The sequence below is a fragment of the Dermacentor silvarum genome, unplaced genomic scaffold (assembly GCF_013339745.2).
Source record: "Dermacentor silvarum isolate Dsil-2018 unplaced genomic scaffold, BIME_Dsil_1.4 Seq771, whole genome shotgun sequence".
In the NCBI taxonomy this organism is placed as follows: domain Eukaryota; kingdom Metazoa; phylum Arthropoda; class Arachnida; order Ixodida; family Ixodidae; genus Dermacentor; species Dermacentor silvarum.
This window is the reverse complement of record NW_023606751.1, coordinates 65,415-73,603: the sequence shown is the minus strand read 5'-3', so window position 1 is coordinate 73,603 and position 8,189 is coordinate 65,415.

Sequence of the window (8,189 nt, the reverse complement as noted above, 5' to 3'; positions counted from 1 at the left end):
GAACGCCATAGTGGGTCATGCTCTCCAGCCCTTTCTAGTGGGTCGATCCCTCCTGCGCTCTCCTCGAGAAACGCCGCTCGTGCTGAGATCTCGGGCCTTAAACTAACGGTCGGTCTAAAAGGCTGGTGCCTAATAAACGCCTTTACAAGTGGTGGAGAGTGCTTCTGCCTTCAGCGTGAATCCTGGAGCTTCGATCCCGTACCCTTCGCTCAACCATGCCAGAAGACGCATCCCAGCAAGTGCCACCTACCCCATCCCCGCAAGCGCCTCCTCCGTCTGTCATGTGCTCTGATATGCCTCGCCACAGGGACCCTGCCATCTTCAGCGGCGCGGATGAAACCGACGTGGAGGATTGGCTGACAACGTATGAGAGGGTCAGCCGTCACAACAAATGGGACGACCCCGCAAAGTTAAGCAATGTTACCTTCTATCTCGCGGGTGTCGCCAGTCTCTGGTACAGCAACCATGAGACCAATTTTCCGACATGGTCCTCGTTCAAGACTTCTTTGGTGGCGGTGTGCAAGCTCCGAGCGGAATCGCGTTTTCGAGAACGTGCACAGCAGCAGGGTGAATCATTTACCAGCTACATCGAAGATGTTCTGGACTTGTGCAGACGAGTCAACGCGACGATGTCGGAATCAGACAAAATACGCAACGTCATGAAAGGCATTGAAGACCGTTCAACATGCTGCTTGCGAAGAATTCTCAGTCCGTGACTGACATCGTCACTCTATGCCAAAGCTACGAGGAGCTACGCAGGCAGCGCTCCTTGACACGTCGCCCTTCATCGTGTGACGAACACATTGCTGGTTTGGCCACCATCTCCGACCAGACAGCACTGCTGACAGAAGTGAAAGCGTTCGTTCGGGAGGAAGTTGCACGCCAGCTCTCCTTGCTAACCTTCGCTCAGCCACCGCATGTGCAACAGCCTGCAACGAATGTTATGCCCACGCTCCGTCGCGCGATCGAGCAGGAAATCGCCGAGGTCTTGCCCGACCAGCATCACCATCGTCCTGCGGCCGCTCCACTAAGCTACGCCGATGTCGTCGCGACGCCCCAACATGTTCCGACGGCTGCACCACTCAGCTACGCTGAAGTCGTCGCGAGGTCTCAACCACTCTCTCCGAGTGTGCCTCTCCGTTATGGCGACGTTGCGGCTAGGCCTCGACCGCAGCCCGCCATGCCGTCATACCAGCATCCACCCAGTATAACGCGACCTCTTACATGGATGCGACCTGCCCCAGCGAACCGATGGCGTACGTCCGACAACCGGCCGATATGCTTTGCGTGCGGCTATGCCGGTCACGTCGCTCGTTATTGTTATCGCGCTCAGCCGCCTCGCGCCGCATCAGCCGTGACAAGCCAGTTCAACCGTCCATATTACGAACCCCATTCGGCTATGTCACCGAATTCGCGCCCGACGCCAACTACCCGCCGTTCACCGTCTCCACGCCGTCGCTCAGTGTCGCCGATGCGACCCCGTCCCGTAACTCGGGACGAGGAAAACTAATCGTCGCAGTCCAAGAGGCAAGGGCTGCGGCGCCGTCGAAACGTGAAAGTCCTCAACGCAGTCCTTCAAATGTGATCGAAGTGTTTGTTGACGGTGTTCGCGCATCTGCACTCGTGGACACTGGAGCCGCCGTATGTGTTCTGGACGCTAAGCTTTGCCGCCTACTTCGGAAAGTCACGACGCCCCTTTCTGGACTGTCCCTCCGCGCAGCCAGTGCTCAGCATATCCACCCCTTAGCGGCTTGCACTGCTCGTGTTGTTATAGACGACGTTCTGTACGCCATAGTATTCATAATCCTCACCTCGTGTTCTCACGACGTTATCCTCGGCTGGGATTTCCTCTCGCGCCACAATGCCGTTATCAATTGCGCACGGGCCGAGATGGAACTCTCACCACTGTTAGATTTGCCGATCACCGACAATACTTCCCTGTCGAGCAAGCTGATTGTCCACGACGACACCCACGTTCCTCCCCGCGCGTCAACAGTCGTGCCCATGTACTGCTGCGGAATCTCAGACGCTGTTGCGCTGCTGTCTCCATCTGACCGCTTCCTTACTCGGACAGGCCTGCTGCTACCTTTTGCGACAGTGGACATCAAGCAGGGCTACAGCACCATTTTCGTTTGCAACCCGTTCCTATACCCTGTCATGCTGCTCCGAGGGGAATGTCTAGGCAATGTCGAAGCGATTGAAGACGTGCAAGTTATGGACATGCCCGATGAAAATTACTGCGCTAGTTCTAGTGAGCTCACTGCTATTTCTGCCTGTGAGGGACCGTCCAGTGATGTGTTTGATTCTTCCATTGCCGATGACCTTACGCTGGTCCAGCGATCTCAACTTGTGTGCCTCTTAAAAGAATTTCGTTCTTCTTTCGATGTCGGGCAATCTTCCCTAGGCCGGACATCAACTGTTACTCACCGCATCGACACTGGCTCGCAACTGCCATTGCGGCAACACCCGTATCGTGTATCTCCTGCAGAGTGTCGTGTAATCAACGAACAAGTCGACGACATGCTTCGCCGCGAGGTGATACGACCTTCCAACAGTCCATGGGCATCCCCTGTGGTCCTCGTTACGAAGAAAGATGGTTCTGTGCGGTTCTGTGTCGACTACCGGCACCTAAACAAGATCACACACAAGGACGTCTACCCTCTCCCGCGCATAGACGACGCCATTGACAGTCTACAAGGCGCAGAATTATTTTCATCTTTAGATCTGCGCTCAGGGTATTGGCAAGTACCCATGGCTGACGCCGATCGGCCAAAGACAGCTTTTGTAACACCCGACGGCTTATACGAATTTAACGTAATGCCTTTTGGGCTTTGTAATGCGCCCGCAACATTTGAGCGCATGATGGACACCATTCTGCGTGGCTTGAAGTGGCACACATGCTTGTGCTACCTGGATGACGTCGTTGTTTTTGCGCCGGACTTCACAACGCACCTTCAACGCCTACGGTGTGTTTTGACGTGCTTAACAAACGCAGGCCTACAACTAAACCTCAAGAAGTGCCGATTTGCAGCTCGGCAGCTGACGATCCTCGGTTACGTCGTATCCAAGGATGGGATTCTCCCCGATCCAGCCAAGCTTCGGGCCGTCGCCGAATTCCCTAAGCCAACATCCGTCAAAGAATTGCGCAGTTTCATAGGTCTGTGTTCTTACTTCAGACGCTTTATTCGCAATTTCGCCGCCATCATCTCACCCCTGACGAAACTGCTTACACGCAACGCGCCCCTCACTTCGTGGTCGTCCCAGTGCGACGAGGCCTTCACAAAGCTGCGTCATCTGCTTACCTCCCCGCCAATTTTGCGCCACTACGATCCGACAGCTCCTACTGAGGTGCATACAGATGCCAGCGGGGTTGGCCTCGGCGCTGTTCTTGCCCAACGCAAACAAGGGTTTCCTGAATATGTGGTCGCCTATGCAAGTCGCACGCTTACAAAAGCTGAGACAAATTACAGTGTGACAGAAAAAGAATGCTTAGCCATCATCTGGGCTCTGACATAGTGCCGACCTTATTTATATGGCCGTCCATTTGACGTCGTCACGGACCACCATGCACTATGTTGGCTGTCGTCCTTGAAGGACCCTTCTGGCCGTCTTGCTCGGTGGGCACTTCGCTTGCAGGACTACGATATCCACGTGCTGTACCGCAACGGACGCCAGCATTCTGACGCCGACGCCCTCTCGTGCTCTCCGTTGCCTGACAATACCTGCTCTTCCCTATCCGAGATTATTGTTTCTTCGCTCGACCTTAACACCATCGCTTCTGAGCAGCGCAAGGACCATTGCTTTCTGGTTCGTCGGCCCAACCAAGCACTCGCACATTGCGTCGCCAAGCACGTCACTTTGCCATTCGCGACAACCTGCTTCACCGATGCAATTATAACCCAGACGGACGCCAGTGGTTGTTAGTGGTACCCCGCAGTCTGCGTTCCGAAGTATGCGCAGCTTTCCACGCTGATCCACAGTGTGCGCACTCCGGCGTTTTCAAGACTTACCAGCGTCTTCAACAGCGGTATTACTGGCGCAGGATGTACAGCTACGTTCTCAAGTTCGTTCGCTCTTGTCCCAATTGCCAGCGCCGGAAATCTTCGCCCCGCCTCTCGCCAGCCGGTCTGCAACCTTTACCTTGCCCTACCCAGCCGTTTGGACGCGTCGGCATCGATTTGTATGGGCCCCTTCCACTTACGTCGGCTGGAAATCGCTGGGCAATTGTGGCAGTCGACCACCTGACGCGATACGCCGAAACTGCCGCCCTACCGGCAGCTACAGCGCGCGATGTTGCCTCCTTCTTGCTTCAACGATTCATCCTGCGACATGGGCCACCCCAGGAACTGCTTAGTGATCGCGGACGTGTCTTCCTGTCCGAAGTCGTTGAAGCCATTCTCAAGGAGTGCCACGTTGTTCATCGCACAACTGCGGCATACCACCCCCAAACCAATGGCCTTACCAAACGCTTCAACCGTACCCTCGGGGACATGCTTGCTATGTACGTCGCCTCCGACCATACTAATTGGGACGCCATTCTGCCCTTCGTCACTTACGCCTATAACACCGCTACTCAGAGCACCACTGGCTTTTCACCTTTTTTCCTACTGTACGGTCGGCACCCGTCGCAAACCATCGACACAATTCTACCGTACCGGCCGGATGCATCCGAATGTGCGCCCATTTCTGACACGGCAAGATATGCCGAAGAGTGCCGCGATCTCACACGGGTCTTTACATCCAGTGACCAAGAGCGCCAGAAGAGCACATGCGGTGACACCACTTCTGCACCCACCTTCCTTCCTGGAGCGCTTGTGTGGCTCTCAGTTCCTTCCGCTACACCTGGTCTCTCATCCAAACTAGTGCCCAAGTATGAAGGCCCCTACCGTATCGTCGAACGCGCACCTCCCGTCAACTACGTGATCGAACCAGTTGAACCTTCTACGGACATGCCCCGTCGTGGACGCGACATTGTCAACGTCGAGCGCCTCAAGACCTACTATGACCCACTCATAGTGACCAGCTGTTAGGTCGCCCGACGGCTCCCTTTTCGCTCCCGGGGGTGATTGTAGCGAAGGATACGAACGCCATAGTGGGTCATGCTCTCCAGCCCTTTCTAGTGGGTCGATCCCTCCTGCGCTCTCCTCGAGAAACGCCGCTCGTGCTGAGATCTCGGGCCTTGAACTAACGGTCGGTCTAAAAGGCTGGTGCCTAATAAACGCCTTTACACTACGATTATTATGGGAAGGCCACGATAGGAATACAGCTTTCGCTATCGCTGAATGCAAGCCACATTTTGATTGGAAGCATTAGCCCTCACTGGGTGAGCGAAATGTGAAAGGGTAGGCCTATTTTTTGTCTGCTTTTATTTAGAATTTCTAAGTCAAGTAACTTTCGTTTACTTGAGTAACGTTCGGTTACCTAGAAGAATGAACTCTTCGGCCATTGGAGAGGAAATGACCTCCAATAGCTTATGCTGATGCAGAACGAGTGTCAGAAGATGACGACACGGACGCAAACGTAGACTGTTGGCCGACAGCTAGCGAGGTCATGAATGCTGTTGGCCTTCTCAAGCAATTTGCCAAGTCTCAAGAAGGGGAACGGGCTCTCACCACTCTCACGACCTATGAGAGCTGCGCGACAACCTTACTGAAAAAGCAAAAAAAACTTTTTTTTGCTAGAAATAAATTGTTCGTGTAACCTCTGTGTTCTGATATTTTTACAGCGAAGCTGTTAAGGGCTCACTCTTCGATTATCGCATCCGGCAATAGAAAAAAACTGTCATTGGCCGTATGCTGTATGTGCGAGTGAAAGCGTGTAAGGGCAAGGGATGTATGCTTTCACGGGGAGCAAACGCGCGGCGAAGAGCAAACGCAACTTCCCAGTGGAAGAGGAGTGGTGGGCGAGGAGGGCTTCGAGGCACCCTAGACTGTGCGTGTGCGTGCCCGCTCTCCCACTGCGGCGCATGCGCGCAGTCCTGCTGGCCTCTGCCGCCGACTCTCCCCGAACAGTGTCGACAAAGGCGTTTAGCCGCTCTGTCACGTAGCCAGCGTTTTGACAGCGGTTGTATGCGGTCACACAAACAACGCGTACAACGGTTGTCGATGGCAGCGGCGTTTTGCCCGCGTTCGGTGTGAACGCGCGCGGCGTTGGTGACGTGTTTATGAAGAACGTGCCAACCTTTGCCGCACACCCTATGGCGGCGTACCGTAGCGACCATAAGGCCATGGTCCCTGTGGTCACTACATAAATGAAAACCACCGGATCATATATATTTCTCATTCTTTAATAGTTCAAATAACCAATTACACCATCACATCTTAATAGTTATAATTGGAAATACATAATTACCACCATAGTACAGCTTAGCTGATCTTCCATCTCCACCCCAGTGGAAGGGCCGGGTTTTTTTTAATTTATGAAATTCCCGTTTTTATGAAGGTTTGATTATTCCCCATTGAATTTGTAAAACCAGGGCTCAACTGTATAAGTAGCCCCGCCATACTGATATAAGGTTCCGTGGTCAGGAACGGAAGCAGATGATGATTGGTTAACAGGTCTGTCAAGGAAGGGAAGAAGAGGAGGGTAGAACAGAGATCAAATATGGACAGAGATCAAAGTTATCTTAATAATTGCTCGAATGCTCCCAGCTTTCGGGGACTTCTACATGTGCGTGATGTTCTAAGTGACACAGCGAGGAGGCCAGCCAGTCATCACAGGCTACAAGCTGAATGGGGAGGACTTTGTTTGCGCACAAGACGAGATGACCATCCTGGCTATGCTCGCCGTCATTGTCACCAGGGCCAATACTACGGCGGAAGATGTCATTGCATCGCTGAAAGTGCTGCAAGAATAAATGTAGAACTGCATGATCGCGCCCTTTGGTCAAGTCACAGTCTTCCTGCTAACTGCAAAGCAACCGTAAGCGCGCCTTTGTCTCCAATTAATCTCTTAGATGCATACATCAAGCTCGCTGCAATACAAATAGAACAAACTCAGCAGCAGAAAGCTCTTATAGATGCTCTTAACTACAGAACATTTGAATTACCAGTGGAACCTGAGCCATTCGACGGTGTTTCGTCTAGTGCCGCTACATGGCTCGATTACTACAAGTATGCTTGAGAACACCATAACTGGTGCATCAATACTGATAGCGTGCTTCACATGCAAAAGTACCTTGGAGGCAGTGTTGTACAGAACAGCGTTCCAAGGAACGGCGTTCCTGGAACTAGTTCCTTTTGGGAGGAACGGAGTAATGCCACCGTTCCATTAAGGATCGGTGGAACTGTAACGGTAACTCGTTACGTTTATGAAGGAACAGCAGAGGAAACGGCGTTCCTTCTGTAAACGTTCCACGGCATTGAACAGACACACGCACCTACGCAGCACGTCACGCAGGGCGGATGGGCGACCACGTGAGTCGCAAAGAACTACCGCTTGCCTGTCACGTGACTGTGGGGCATTTTTTTCGTGAGATCTCTGTTGTATGTTTTTATTGCTAGGCTTCAAGATTGCCACATGACGGTTTCCTCCTTTAGTTTCTTTCCTCCAAGCCGGCATGCCGGCCTGCTGCAAAGGAACCATGACATCAGGATCGCAGCACTATTCGAGGGACGTCACAGCGGATGGAAAGTTTCCAGTCCTCATGGGCACCGAACCCTTCCAGCCATGGCACAGGATGAGCTGTCGTTGTACTTGCTGGTACCAGTTGAGTACCTGCTGTTGCAGATGAACTTCGAAGGATTGAACCAACTTTTCCTCAAGTACAACACGGCAGTACCCTCAAGCGCTTCAGTGAAACGGCTCTTCAATGTTGCCAACGAAAAAATCACCAGCCCTTCCCCTGTCAGGAAAATGGGGGTAAGCGAAGCTTGTAGCAAGACGACGCTGTTGCAGGCGTTCCGCTTCTTTTGCCCTAAACTCATGGTCAGCGGCTCTTCACTGACGTTTGGCCTCAACATCGCGCTCCCGCAACTTGGGTTCCGTGGCTCTTCGCTGACGTTTCGCCAGGGCTTCGAAGCCCTCACGCTAAAATCGGCCCGTCGACGACGAGCCCTTTCGCAAGTGAGTTCACGGCGCCATCTCTCAAACGCAGCCTGTTCCTCGGCGGAACGCACCTTATGCGAGCCTTACCATCCGGATGCCAAAACTAATTTGAGGCGAGGGAAGCCCGGCGGCGCGCGGGCCAA